Consider the following 15,877-nt stretch of genomic DNA (forward strand, 5'->3'; position numbering starts at 1 on the left):
CACAGTTCACTGCTTTCTAGTAACCTTGTGCTCCCCTGTTCCTCCCCATCACTCTCTGTTGCTGGTCTGGGATCTACCTTTAAGCACAAAAATGTAAACCAATGAAGGGAACTATGACCACATACGTGACCATAAGCTGTATGTGCTGTATTTCCTTAATCCATCTTCTTTTTTCTTCTTTTTCTTTCTTTCTTTCTTTCTTTCTTTCTTTCTTTCTTTCTTTCTTTCTTTCTTTCTTTCTTTCTTTCTTTCTTTCTTTCTTTCTTTCTTTCTTTCTTTCTTTCTTTCTTTCTTTCTTTCTTTCTTTCTTTCTTTCTTGCTTTCTTTCTTTCTTTCTTTCTTTTTCTTTCTTTCTTTTTCTTTCTTTCTTTCTTCCATTATTCCGTTCTTTTCTTTCTTTTTCTTTCTTTCTTTCTTTCTTTCTTTTTCTTTCTTTCTTCTTTCTTTTTCTTTCTTTCTTTCTTTGCTTTTCTTTCTTTCTTTGCTTTTCTTTCTTTCTTTGCTTTTCTTTCTTTCTTTGCTTTTCTTTCTTCCTTTTCTTTTCTTTTCTTTTTCTTTCTTTCTTTCTTTTTCTTTCTTTCTTCCTTTTCTTTTCTTTCTTTCTTTGTTTCTTTCTCTCTTTCTCTCTTTTTTTTTTGTTTTGTCTTGTTTTGTTTTGTTTTTTTGATTAGCATTTGGTGCATTAGGTCCAAGTTCATTTGTTGTATTAGGTTCAACATGCCACCTCCTCAGGGTGACTAGGAGCTAACTTGTTTTACAGATTGAGGAAATATAAATGTTTTCCTGTCATTAAGTTTGCAGTACATAGGTTTACACAAGGTAATTGTAAATTTGTCATTTCTCTACCTTTGGAAGCCTTCAGATGGCAACTAAAATAAGGGCCTTCTATCACTGTGTATGTAATTTCACATTAGTTGCAGGCTTTTAATTAATAAACACAACAGAAAAAGCTCTACTCTAACACTCATTTATCGTTCTCCATTGATAAAATTTGACCTCCAGGCATAACAACATAAGCAATTTACAATTGAGCATCATCAAACAGAAGCAGGTTATTCAGTTCATTTAAAAAAAGGTCATCCGCTGTGTGAACTGGAGATTTGAGGGAGATGTACAGCGAGTTCTATTTCTTTGAGTTAATTTTCCTTTGAAGTGATGTCTTAATCACATCTTTGTCCAGGAGCCTCCCTCTTCCTTTCATCTCAGTAGCTCTTTTCTTTGTCAACTGCTCCCACACACCGGATCTCTCATCCCAGTGACTTGTTCTTCCTTCCTTGTTTCCTGATGTAGCTGCCACCATACCATGTCCCCAAACTGGCTTTTGTAACCTCTGCCTATTACACTGAGTCCCCTTGGCAGACTGGCAGAGCCGTTTTGTCTGTACCAGACTAAGACATAGCCATTCATGGAGATGTAGGTGCAGCATGGAGGCAGACGCATCAGATCTCTGGGGGTTTTAGCTAGTTGCCAAAATAACTCTGGGCTCTGGAAAATACCATTAAAAAATGGTGATTTTCAACACTTCTATTACTTGTCCAAATCCGAATTTATTAACAGTACCAGTGAAAGGCATGACACTGGCCCTAAGGCAATCCCCACTTCTGCCAGATTTCAAAGACAAACAATAGAGGTGTTAACATTATTCAAAAATTGATTACAATAATCTTATAATGGAAAGCATTAGGCAACTTACATACAGGGGCTGGTGCCAGCTCCCACTACAATAACAGTCTCCTCTGTCTCACCATGCCCAGGCACTATAGGATCAGATTCAGGGCAAAGTGTCAATTACACACTGATTTTTCTTTCTCTTTCAGCTTTTATCATGTGCTCACTTTGGTTAACCAAGGGGTCTAAATCTTGGGGAGGAAAGTGGGGAGAAAGGGTTGTGGGGGACAGTTCCAGGTCAGCACCTCAGAAGAATGGGCACTAGTGGGGCATGTGGAATAGGATACCCTTGCAGAGAAAACAGCTTCGAAGACTGTGTAGGCTGCTTGGTGCTTCTCTTTGTGAATGTTTTCTCCTTTCTCCCTCATTAGGACAGGATGACTATCGTGTGTCATTGAAATGTCATTTATTTGTCTTGGTTTTGCTTTGTGACTGGATTTCCTTCTCCATTTATTTCAAAACCTGCCTGGTGTCTTGGACTACTACCTATCAGGTATAACACTAGGATGTCTGTCTGGCATGAATGGGGTTAAGAAAAGAGTTTAGGAAAAGCAATCCCACTCTACTTGAGCATCTCCACAATGAACAAAAAAGACTTCAAAGTACATATAGTGAATGACCAGACTCTCTTCACAGTTTCGTTTGGGGACAAGTTTCACTGGAGACCTGAATTTGGCCAACTGTCTTTCAGTTTCTATTTATTAATCTCATCTAATTTAATGACAGGAAATGAGTAATGAAACTCAGCAGTGACAGGCTGCTTATTTAGGCCAAGTGATTTGCATCTGAACAGAAAGGGGCCCAAACCAATACTTTACCAAGAGATTTGTTCTGCTGATTGCTAATACACATTCAAACAGATAAAATATAAAAGCATTTATGACAACTTTAAAGCATTATTGGGATGCAATACTAGAAAGTGTTATCTCTTTAGAGTCTACCGTAGTGGGTTCTGATAGCCATGTCCAGTACCACCAGTGGCAATGGGATGCTGCATGTAAGTTGGCCAGAACGAGTTTGCAGCAAGAGGGGCAGAGCTGAGTTAGCAATATTTACTACTTCTCATAAATTCCAAGTAAAACATGCACACCTGCTGCGGTAATGTCTAAAATGGTGATTTTAAGTTTGTTTCCATACTCCTTCATCTGTTGTATGTCATTTCTGAGCTACAATGAAGGGGGAAGGAGGAACAGAAGAAGCCAGATGAAGTGAGATATTTTTTTAATTTAAATGTGAAGGTATTGCCTGGAGGTATTTTCAGCTACAACCCGAGGTTTTGGAATAGAAGTTTAATTGATGTGATGTCATAAAATAAATAGAATAAATTTATGAATTGATGGTCTCTCAGTCTGGCTCTCAGTGGGTGGCAGGTATCTACATTACAAAGACCATCAAGACTGGCACCTCTCTTGGCAGTGTCAGCTAGGAACCTAAGCATTAATTTAGCATGGGGATTACACTGTTCTTCAAGGTGGTCCCTCCAGGTGATGGCTTCAGCACCATGTTTTATTCATGAGGGGAGGTCTGGGGGGTGGCATAGGAGGCAAAAAACACTATCAGTGCCTAACCAGAACCTGTGCGTGCATCACTGAAAACTCTCTTCTCCAGTGGTGTCAGTCTGACATCTGTCACCAGCACTAAGTGAGCTATTAAAATTTTAAGGAAGATATTTGTTTGTTTGCTTTTAATGTTAGGGTGTTTTGCAAGTGCTAAAGGGCCCCTTGTTAAGATAGTGATGGTGAGATCAGAAGGGTTCACTCTGCCATATTAAACATGATCCCCATGCTGGAGGACTCTGCTGTCTGCTGTTACTGTGGAATGAGTTAGCACTGGAGAGATGGAGGCCATCAGGGAGAGTAGCAAAGCAAAATATCAAAAGGGGCTTGGGGCCACAGAGGAGTGATACCAAGGAAATGAGCTGGTCTGAGAAGGTGGACTGTCGAGGAAGAGAGCTGACAAGCAAGTTGCTGAAGTTACAGTTAATCCTTTACGGGGACAGGGCTTCATCTAGGACTATTGCCAGAATATAATCTGGAAATGTAAGCCATGCAGATGTCTAAAGACACAATTATACAGGTAATAGGGCTTATCGTCATTTTTGTAAGATGAAACTGTCTCTTTGTGGGTGGGGTCAGATGTTGTGAAAGCTGAAGTGCTGTAACCAAATCCAAACAAGCATTTGTGTTTATGCTATTACATTATTACTCCAAATTAGGGTCTTCAATTCCAGCTGTTGTGAATGTAATAGCAGGAAAGTAGTGCTCTGCATCCCTATGAAGTATCTGCCAATATCCTCAATCCAGATGTACAGGGTGAGGTCCGAAGCTGATTTTTTTGTTTTGTTTTTTTTTTTAATTTTATTTGACAAGGAGTGAAATCTACACCTTCAAGGGGAGGAGAATTTTCCAGCAGTACTCCCCTGTCTGCTGGGTTTTAGGTTATGGAAATGCTGTGATAACAGATGGTGAGTGAGGGGAGGGAAACCATTTCCAACTAACACTTGGTGTCTTAATGAGGGTATGTTTGAAAATATCTATCTACGCAAACCATCTTCTCTATGCTGAAAAAATCTGACTTTCAAGCAACATGTAGCACAAGAATTTTATGTAGCTCTATTACATTCAGGTTCTTTGCCCAGGCAAGTATGATTGTAGGGGAAAACTTTGTCTGCCCATGTTCATTCATGGATACCTGTGACTATATACATCATTATTGCAAAATATAAACTGTGTCCTAACAGAAATCTTGATCTAAAGAGGTGATGGAGACAAAGGATTTGTATGGTCTGGGACATTACTCACTGTTAAAAAAAAAAAAAAAAGTCCTATGAAAAGCCTCAGAATTAATACTTGACTGAAGAAACACAATTGTCATAATTATGCCAGGTCTGCACTATTATTTTACACCTTCTCAATACAATGGGGAATTATAGGATTCCAGTGAATGCTGCCATGACCATTTCAGCACAGAAGTACATGCCAGTTGCTAGCTTTATTTATTTTTAGTATGATCACTGTTGCCCACACTTTGAACAAAAGAAAATTAGTAGGAGAGTGAGATAGTAAATCCTAGGTCTTAGTTGTACAGTTCTCACTTCCCTGCCTCCTTCCCATCCTCCCATTTCTTTATATGGTTAATTTGTGAAGAATCCTCTTGAAATGTCAATTATAACTTCTTTTAACATTTGCACAATTTAAATAAAATCTATCAAAGTTTATTAACAGGAAAAGAAAACCAGTATGTGATAGTCTTGTTGAACCATGCCATTGCTAAAGTTTTCATGGCTAGGTCAATGGATACATGCTGAGTCTTGATTTCTCTTAAGGTATTTATTTGCTTTCAGAAGAGTTTTTTTGGGTTGGTTTTTTTTTTGGAGGAGGTGGAAATGGGGTGCCTCTGGCCATGGTTCACCCACATGAAAGTCTGGGAGATTTATTTTATTTATTCCTTTTCACCACACCTCCTCTGAATTCTGCTTTTGTCTTCTCAAGTCTTAATCTTTGCATCAACTAGTTGCTCTTGAAACTTTGCTTTGTGGCCACACTTAAGAATTAATCAATGCATATTTCTTTTAATGTTTGGCATTTGCTGAAGTTATAAATGTGAATGCATTTGCATGTGTATACGAAGGTAAATATATGAAGGAAACCATTTTATAAATAATATATTTAAAATGTAGTGAATTGAACTTCTTGGACTGAGAAAGGAATTAATACCTGTGCTGGAAGTCAGAATGAGGCTCATGCAATACCTGAGTCTCAGAAATAGGCTCAAGTGAGATTTAACAATATAAATATATATTAAAAATACAGAGATATTTCCTTGCTTGCAATTAGTTGTACTGGGCTAATCAGAACTCGTTCTAAATTTTCTGGCAGGTTATATTCTACGCCAACACTTTGTAGAAAGATGTGATGAAAGAAATTATTTCTTCTACAACACCACGGAAGGCTAAATGAGGACTCCTCCCCATGACCAGCCTTTACTGGTAAAACCATGCGTGATACTTAATGGACTGAGGAAAAATTAAGAAGGTGCCTACCTTCTTATTTGTGTTCTAGGCAGAAGCTTTGCTATCAAAATGGCATCTTGTTTTCACAGCAAAATGGCATCTTGTTTTCACATCAATCCCCTTTCCTTGGTGACTGATAAGGGCTTTATGTTTCATTTTGACACCCAGACAGTGCAATGCCTTAGTATGTGTACTGATTTTAAAAGGATAAAATACTGGTGCACTAGAGAAAAGAGCAGTCAGGATCTACAAATAGATAAACATAAACATTAAAACAGGTGAGACCTGAAGCTGTACAGATTTAAATCTCATCTGGACTTGAACTCTAGTCATGCATCAGCTTCCCCAGTCTTTCTCCCTCCTTCCTTTTCTCTCCTCTCCCTTTCTTTTCCCCTCTTACTTTTCTTCCTTTTCCCTCTTTCTTGCCCCCCCCTTTACTTTTTGCCCCTTTTCTAACACTTCATCCCTTTCCCCACCTTATTCTCCCTTTCCCCCAGTTTCTCCTCTTTTTATCATTTATTATTTTCCTTTTTTCATCCCCTTTTTTCTTTGCCTTTTCACATTTTTTTTAAGTTCCGCATGACTTCAGACCAGTTCAGGACTCTCAAGTCCTCAGGGAAACGTGCCCAGTTCCCCCTTCCGCTAATAATGCTTTACTGCATTTACTGCAGAGCACAAAATATCAGAATTCAAAGGAAATGGACAGTGAATACTTCTCTCAAGGTGATGGCACCCACTCTGATTTATACGGACATATTAGCAAACTTGACAGAAGGAAGCATTTAACTCCCTGTCTCAGGGGAAGGGTGGAGCAGTCGTGTTTTACTTAGTTCAGAGCATGATCAAATGCAAAATCTAGGATGCTAGAAAAGTGTCCTGCTCAGTTTTCTTGGTTCCTAGAAAAGGTCTGCCGCTGCTGAGCTTCAGCCTTTTCAGTGAGCATGGAGCATTACTGAGAGGCATAAAAAAGAAGTACTAGCAGGTATCTTCTGTGAAAAGGTGTTGCCTATTCTGACTCTAGAAGATAAAGCAGAGAAATTTTTGTAAGCAAAGGCTTTCACTGCTGTTCATCTGTAGTGCTGAAGAAGTACCTAAGTACATGTGACCCAACTTATGGCAATGAGAGAGTCCAAAACACCACATTCTGGAGCAGATCACCTTGAGTGCCATCACGCGGCACATATAGGACAACCAGGTGATCAGGCCCAGTCAACATGGGTTTATGAAAGGCAGGTCCTGCTTGGCTAACCTGATCTCCTTCTATGACAAGGTGAACCACATAGTGGATGAGGGAAAGGCTGTGGATGTTGTTTACCTGGACTTTAGTAAAGCCTTTGACACCATTTCCCACAGCGTTCTCCTGGAGAAACTGGCTGCTCCTGGCTCAGATGGGCATACGCTTTGCTGAGTAAAAAGCTGGCTGGATGGCCGGGCCCAAAGAGTTGTGGTGAATGGAGTTAAATCCAGTTGGCAGCCAGTCACAAGTGGTGTTCCCCAGGGCTTAGTATTAGGGCCAGTTCTGTTTAATATCTTTATCAATGATCTGGACGAAGGGATCAAGTGCACCCTCAGTAAGTTTGCAGTTGACACCAAGTTGTGCGGGAGTGTTGATCTGCTTGAGGGTAGGAAGACTCTGCAGAGGGATCTGGACAGGCTGGATCAATGGGCCGAGGCCAGCTGTATGAGATTCAACAAGGATAAGTGCTGGGTCCTGCACTTGGGTCACAACAACCCCATGCAACGCTACAGGCTTGGGGAAGAGTGGCTGGAAAGCTGCCTGGTGGAAAAGGACCTGGGGGTGTTGGTTGACAGCTGGCTGAATATGAGCCAGCAGTGTGCCCAGGTGGCCAAGAAGGCCAGCAGCATCCTGGCTTGTATCAAAAGTAGTGTGGCCAGCAGGGCTAGGGAAGTGATTGTCCCCCTGTACTCGGCACTGGTGAGGCCGCACCTCAAATACTGTGTTCAGTTTTGGGCCCCTCACTACAAGAGAGACATGGAGGTGCTGGAGCGTGTCCAAAGAAGAGGAACGAAGCCGGTGAAGGGTCTAGAGCAGAAGTCTTATGAGGAGCGGCTGAGGGAACTGGGGTTGTTTAGCCTGGAGAAGCGGAGGCTGAGGGGAGACCTTATCGCTCTCTACAACTACCTCAAAGGAGGTTGTAGTGATGTGGACGTCAGTCTCTTCTCCCAAGTAACACGCCATAGGACAAGAGGAAACGGCCTCAAGTTGCGCCAGGGGAGCTTTAGATTGGATATTACTAAAGATTTCTTCACTGAAAGGGTTGTCAAGCACTGGAACAGGCTGTCCAGGAAAGTGGTTGAGTCACCATCCCTGGAGGTATTTAAAAGATGTGTAGATGTGGTGCTTAGGGACATAGTTTAGTGGTGGACTAGGCAGTGCTAGGTTAACGGTTGGACTTGGTGATCTTAAGGGTCTTTTCCAACCTAAATTATTCTATTCTATTAGAAAGTAAAGGCATTAGAAAGGATGTATATTTGATAGCCCCATGCACTGTTGGATAACCAGGAGCAGATATTGGGGGTGCTAAAGGGGCTGTCCACTACCCTTTAATGTCCTTCTGCATAAGATGCCCATTGTAAGCTATACAATGCAGAAATTAGTAATGACATTTTGCTGTCCACCACATAAGGTTTGCATTCATTTTGAAAACTGTTTACTTTTAATAATAGTCAAGGGGCATTAGTAAAATGTGTGTATGTCTCTGTGTGAGGGAAAGTGCTGAAAGTCATCTACAGCTGCCTTTCATTGTTCACATTTCAGAAGGTACTAGAAATTTCAATATGGATGTTACTATTAATTATAATTAAGTCTTAATGGATTTTTTCCATTCTTAAACAGCTTTATTAGTGGTCAGTTAACTAGTTTTATTGCTTTAATTCTCAAACATTTTAAATTAATATTTTTTCTTCATACACCATGTATTTTTTCCTAAGATGCCATGTGACCTCACTGATATAACTTAAAGAAGTGATGGAAGAATAAATCTTTGTCTTATAGCCTGCTACAACAATCGGAACAAGCATTGTTCACTTGTATACGTTCACATGTGTGTGCATAGACAAGTCCACATGCACTTTCACCCTCTTTGAAGGCTTTCTGCAAGGGTGTAGACAGGCATAGTGTTCCATTTGTGACTCTAGGGGTGTACAGAGCACCTTGTGAAATATTTATTTTCTACAGTTGAAAGAATCAGTAGGACCCACCAAATTAGAGATAGCAGTAATAAAGATAATTAAATCTGGTCCTTGCTAATCACACTAAAAACATTTTGGAAAAAGAAGGGAAAGGGAACACCTAAGCAAAAACTGTGGCTGATTGTCCAAGTCAAGTTTATGTTTCTTCTAGTGGTTTTCCTTAGCGATTCTTGTTTAAATCCCTATGTAGAGGGCACATTAAGTAAAAGTATCATTTCTGTTCATACTGGATTTGAATATTTAATGGAACTTAAATGGATTATGTTGGCCCATTTCACAGGCATGCATTTCACCCAAGTTTTGTGGATCATTTTTGTTAAACTCGAATATAATTTGAAGGACATTTACCAGATTTCTAGAACCAGTGGGTATTATTTTGGCTCTGTGACATAAAAAATTATCATTACTGTGTTAAAGATATACAGTCATATTTGGCTTTCAGATACATAAGGGCTAATTCAAAATAACTTTTAAAAGTATGGGTATTGCTTTATTTAACTGAGAAGAGACTTTTTGCTCCTGTCAAGCTCATTTGCTCCTGACAATGGCAGTGTGCCATGGTCATGGCAGAGACATGAGTGAGGTCATTTTAAACTCCAGAAGCTGGGGTCAAAACAAGTCTTATTTTGCAAAGAGGGATTTGGGTCAGTATTGCTTCCATGTGAAGGCTCCAGTCATGTTTCCATTGCAGTTTCACTAGCTGAGATGTACCATCTACTATGATAGACACTTTCCCAGGGATTAAATGTGTTTACATTTGTGGTTACTTTGAAAGCACTATGAAGCCTTTTTATTTAATTAAATTAACATTTATTCTCTTTAGTGAAACATAATGTGCATTCTCCCTTTATATTCATTCTTTACTTTAGGCAATTTGGATAACATTGTTAGATTGTTCGAAAAGATTAACTTCACATAGGATTGTGCTAGCTTTGTGAAATGTATTCTTTCATATCTTTTCAACTCTTGAGTTGGTTTGGTAGAGAATGAATAAAACATATCATCCTGTAGGCTAGAATACATCTCACTGCCATATATCATATTTCAAGGGAACTCAATCAAATAAGTTATTTCCTTATGCATTAAATATGTTGCTTAATATTTTAATTCCTTAAAACAAAAGGAGTATCCTAACTGTACAGTGTGGTATAAATAAAGTGGAAAACTTATTTTTGTTTCATGCCCCCTATCTTTTTATTTTTCCTCTATGAGAATGTGTTGATAAAGTAATAATAAGTGCTCAGACTTCATCAATCTGGTACATGGTGAACTCAAAAGGCTGGAAGGAAAAAAAAAAGGCTTAATGGATACTTTCATTAGGCAGAGTTCAGAACTGTCCTGATTTATTGCAGGTTTGTTATCCTTTTTGTATTTTATGTTTTCCACTTCCCACCATATAAAAAATAGGCTAGCAATATGGGTTTGCTGTCACTGTTTCACTTAATCTCAGACAGAGCAGATGGAGTTGCCCATTTCCTTGAATGAAGAAACTGACGTTAATGTATGCTTCACACTATGCTTCATTAAGCATACCTCTGTACAGTATCAAGGAAGAAACCAACTGCAGGAACTGAAACTTACAGCACCTTTTTTTTTTTTTTCCTGTAGTAAATGGTTTAGCAAGCTAAGTAACTGAGATACAGAACTGAGTAACAATGTGTACGGGTATTTCCTAGGGATTGATAACTGGGAGAACACAACTAACGCTGTGGCCAGGCATTAGAGCACCCTTTAAAATAAAGGCTTGAAAACTGTTTTTATTCTCCAGCTTTCTCAGTGCTCAGGTGGCTGTACTGTAATACAGATTGAAGGGTTAGGATGTTTTGAAGTAATCCAGTTCCCCTTTAAATTTGCCAGTGTGGAAGTAGGCTTCAAAAATCTCTTGCCAGTTTTTAAACATCGCGGTGGCTATTTCTTAAGACATGGCTGAAGTCATTGCTATTCTGAATGAGCGCAGGACAGTGGTATGGGAAATTTCATAACAGATGCAGCTTCACTTTTGTATGTGTAATAAATGGGATTTCTAGATAATACATTCCCTGTAGTGTTAGGTAAGTCCTGCTTGGAATTGGATGAATACACTCCCAAGGATTTGGTGTGCTTCCCAGACTTTCTGCTCTTCTTCCTCCTCAGACACTGCCACTGCCTCTTGTCAGCATGTGCATCAAAAAAAAAAAATCTCTCCACCTCTCTTCACCTGTATGTTCACCATTTGTTGCTACCTCACCTTTCTGCATGGCATTTGCAGGCAGATCAAAAGAAGGGATGTTTCCTCATGGTAGTGTTTAAGTTTGAGGAGAAAGAACAAATTTTAGGGCTTGGCCTATTGGTTAATGAAGACGCTGTTAATTCTGAGCTGTAGCTATATTATTCAAGAGAAGCTGGTACTTTGCTGCAGACTTCCTTTCCACTCAGCTGGTAGGGCCAAATTCTGCTCCCATACTCCAACTACCTGTACGAACAAAACACAAAGCTTCTCTTCAAGGAGTCACAGGGAGAATATCTCTTACCCCAGAAGAGATTTCAGGAGAAACTCATACAGAACTAGTGGAGAATTATCTGACACTGCTTTTTTTGTTGTTTATGGAAAATGTTGACCTGCTGAAGTTAATCTTTCCATGAAACTACATCAGTTCTGAGGAAATGTGAGTCAGGAAAAAATTCTCAGAAATTGAAAGAGGAAAAGAAAAAGAGATTGGAAGGATGAGACTCCTTGGGCCACGTGGCTCCTACCAGAGACAGTTAATCCAGGCTCAAGAGCTTGATCTGAAGCTGGCAAAGCAGGGATCTGCTCCTGGATCTTGCAGTCTCCATGTGAAATTCATGATCGCTGAGCAAAGGAGTTTGTTTTCAAAACATACTGGAGAAGGTCCCAGCTCTATCCTACTGAGACCTGGAACAAGAAAGGAAGCAAAGAAGAGAGGAAGGGAGGGAAGGAAGAGGGAAGACTGATTGATATGCAGGACAGATTAGAAGTTTTCTACCCTACTTGCTTTCTGTTCAAGTATCTCTCAGTAAGGCTTTAAACTTGGGGACATAACATGTGTGACAGGTCTCTGTCCAAGGAAACTTTATTGAAACCCACTTCTCTCACCTTCCAAATCATCTTCTGAGATGAGGTCTCTTTTCTAGGAGTGAATGAAGCTACACCTCAAACACAATGTATGTCAAGATAGACAAAAGTAAGGTAGAACATTTCTGTTGTGCACTTACTTTCCATCTGAAATGTTTCTGGAGATGCCTTTGAGCAGCTGTTTGCTAAACTTGATCTACTATAATTAACTCTTTCTCTTATTGAGCCTAAATGTTCTTTGTGCTGAAAAGAGCAAACTATTATGGAACTCACTCAGCAGCACTCTATTAAAACACTTTTAAAGACAAAACAGCTTATTTGCATTACTGGTATTCACCAAGGTTGTCCTTATGCTTGGTTTTGTTTTTTTTTTCTATTTTCACCTTTCTATGAAAGTAATCTCAAAACAAAAGAGCCAGGCTAACAGTTTTTCCAATCTCTGAAATGATGTACTGAACAGAAAGACTTTAATAACTTCAGCAGTGTTCCTCAAACAGAGAAAGTGGAGACATCAGGGCTTAGAGAATATTTGCTAAACTCCCGCTATTTGTTTTATTTTTTATCTTTGTTTTGTTACCAAAAGTTACAAGCAATTCAGTACACTTTTCTCATACTGAAGGTCTGATTTTACTCTCATCTCTTCTGCTTTCCCCTCACATCCTTTACGATTCAGGTGTGAAAAGAAAAAAAAATAAGAGACTAACCAGTTGCCTAAGATGAGTTATAGTCCATGAATATTTCTTACAGGATTGTGAAATATGCTCACTTGCATATTGAAATCTGTGGGCACTAACTAGTTGCAAAGCGGAATTACAGTACATGGATACTTTGATATAGTCTGTGCTTCCAAAAGCTGGAAATGCACTGTTCAAAAAAAACCTTTTGATGTTTAAAGAACTCCATTCTTTAGTATAATTTAATAACTGATACTAATACAATGCAGCTGGAAATACTTAGTTCTACTATATAAATTGCTAATATTACCATGGAAGGAAGGAGAGGTAGAAAGTAAAGACCTAAAATGTCACTGAGGAAAAGATCAGATCAGTACTAAGTTGGAATGCAATTGTTAATTATTTTCGTATCTGGATGAATAAGAAGTGCTCATGCAAAAGTGACACAGACCATACTAAACTGCAGGCTTGCAAATGGCAGTTGTGAAGATGGCATACCAGAGAAATAGGAAACATTTTATACCTAGTCTGGCAAGAGGCAGATTAAAATGTCTATACACTTAGTTGTAGTGTTTCCAGAAGAATCAGTCCCCAGAGGGACGCTACTTGAGTTTGCACATGTTGAAATTTATTGGATTATATTTTCAAAATACTCAAAGTTTCATGTTACGGCATTTCAGAAAATTTCACCCATAGCACATCAGTTTCCTGTAAATCAACTGTTTGTATGAATGTCTATGTAAAGTATTTGCATATATGCTATGATCAAGTACATGGGTAAATCTAAGGTTGGATCAGGGGAATAAGCAGTAGTAAGTGTGTCGATAATCCCAGCTGAGTAATTACAAAAATTTGTAAATTTGTGCACAAATTACAAAAATGAATTTTTAAAAAACTTTGAAACATACATTTTTTCTTCTATTTTGAGTTGATAATGAGCTACAATACCCTAGCTATTGTAAATACATGTGAAACTCAAGAGCAGAATAAAATAACACAGCTCTTTCAGGCTAGGCTATTTTTGGTTATTTTAAGAGGAATTTTACTTACATTGTTTTTAATCTTTAATTAGTTTTATTTTGGGCCCTCACATAGCTAGAAGCAACAGTTGTGTGTTTCACTGGGATGCTGGGAAATTCCCTCTTCTAAAAGATATAAAGTTCCCTTATCTAACCCTGGAGGGCTTTAATTTATCAAACTTTAAGATAATTAAATGTTTATATGTATATATATATGTATATGTAGGTACAAAAGCCTGCGACAGAACCTTGCCCAAGCTGAGCCTCCTGCAAGAATATCAGAATTTTTTGTGGTTTCCATCTCCTATATTAAGGAAGATGGATTAGTGTGTTGGGAGCAAATTATGTGGCTGAAATTAAATTAGTATATCCATTGCAACACCTTTCAAAATAGAGGAGAAAATTCTTCAGAATGTTTTCTGAAGAATTAAATAATGTTGGCATTTGAAAGGATCATAGAGGAGCTATAGAGAATAGGTTACAGATTGAAAATAAAACAATAATAATCTAATTGCAAAAAAGGCAGAAGTCCTACTAAGTTGTGTGAACCAGTGTGTTACATCTCCTGCTCTGTTTGGCTCTGCAGAGGCAGAGAAAGTCAACAGGACAGCAGCAAAAATGATTGGAGGTTTAGAAAAAATGTTGTGTAAAGAAAAATTGAATGAATTGTAGATGAATAATCTACAGAAAAAAAAAAGAGGCAGCTCATCTAGATATATAAAAAGGCTGCTGCAAAGACAAAGGAAATAATTTATTTTCTTATGTCTACGATGGATAGAAGTAAAAGTAATAGGCCAAACTGGAGGGAGGAGTGTTTAATCTGGATACTGGAAAAAATCTTTCTAATGTTATGAAGAGGTTGCTTGTAGAGGTTACAGTCTGTAAGAAGAGATTAGAGACACCTCAGTCAAAGATAAGTTGGTTGGTCTTGTCTTGGGCAGCAGGATAGACTATATAACCCCCTGAGGCTTCTTCCAGGATTAGTTTTGTATGATATTAATAATGTTCTGATGTGCAATCCCCTGACAATTTTTCTATGAAGTGCTCTATAGTGAGTTGGTCCCAGGTAGTGAAAGGGGCCTATGGGAAGGGAGTCACTCATTTATGACCTATTTTTAATATGCCAGAGCTACGCAAATTTCCATGCACAGACCTATAGCATTTTCTTTACAGAAGATTCAGTGTACTTGAAGGCAGTGTAGAACAGGTTTAATAAATGTGCTTGTTCAGAGCACAAAACCAGGAGGGAACGTCAGCTAAGATGCTGTCTTAATAACAAAACTTTGGCTAAAGTATAGTCAGTAAAGTATAGTATAATATTTATAGCTATAATACAGAGTTCCTGTGCATCTAACCATACATAAGTCCTTCCATTGGCTTCACTGATGCTCCCCTAAGCTTCAGCTGAGTTAAGCTTTGTGATATGACTGTCTGTAAATACATCTCCATGCATACATGGTTTTGTTAACACTCAGTAATTTGATAGTAACATGCTCTTTTTTCTTGCCTATGGGACATGAATATTGTCCCTACAGTTCGAGACATTGTCATACCTGCATTTTGGCCTCGGTGAGACTCATGACTATGAGTTTCCCTGATCTGGAATGACAAAAACACAAAGGAGAAATATTACCAGTTCATTTTATTTAATGGAAAACATCCGAAAGTTTTCCTTTGGGTGACAGCATTGAAATGGCTAGTTTTGGCTAATAGGTTTCCAGGATTGAAAAATAAGGGTGTATAGCTTCAACTCTTGTACTATGGGAGCAAGGAGAGATACTAAAACCTCTTTCTTTCCTAATTTTTTAATATGAGAATGTTCTCCTGGTATCATGCCTTAACAAAGTCCCACATTATTTTCAGATCAAAAGTTACAAGCGTAGATCCAGACTGCAAAAAACTTACTGATTCACTGGTTCACTGAGAGTGCCCAGATCTGCATGCTAGAGTGTTTTAAATGCAGTCAGTAATAGGAAATGCATGACTGCTGGAGTGAGAAACTGTTCAGAGAGCCAGAGCGACTTGATTTGTATCACACTTGCTAAATTCTTTGGAGATACAGGTGGCATGTAAAGGCCCTGTTCTTCTGCCTATAAGCACATACATTTCTTGCCTTCTTTGAAAGCTACACTGGGTTTATCTACGTGGTATTTTCCAGGCTGATGAGAGTCTGCTTGGGCCGCTCTGTAAGCCACCATGAAGCTTCCATTAGCTCAGC

General features: G+C 38.8%; 1 protein-coding gene across 24 annotated transcripts in view; it reads left to right on the forward strand.

The window, feature by feature from the left end:
- The window catches only part of CCDC91 (coiled-coil domain containing 91), a 259,524-nt gene that overhangs the window by 13,586 nt on the left and 230,061 nt on the right, over positions 1-15,877 (forward strand). For 19 of the 24 annotated variants that reach the window (XR_012044821.1, XR_012044820.1, XM_072877386.1 and 16 more), the window contains exon 3: positions 5,547-5,656. The exons of 4 other annotated variants lie outside the window; for them this stretch is intronic. The gene's annotated coding sequence lies outside the window, so the exon portion shown is untranslated. Of the gene's footprint in view, positions 1-5,546; positions 5,657-5,686; positions 5,703-15,877 lie in introns of those variants that run through there. One more of the 24 variants, XM_072877116.1, reaches the window with a different exon arrangement.

This window comes from Ciconia boyciana, chromosome 1 (assembly GCF_034638445.1).
Source record: "Ciconia boyciana chromosome 1, ASM3463844v1, whole genome shotgun sequence".
Lineage (NCBI taxonomy): Eukaryota > Metazoa > Chordata > Aves > Ciconiiformes > Ciconiidae > Ciconia > Ciconia boyciana.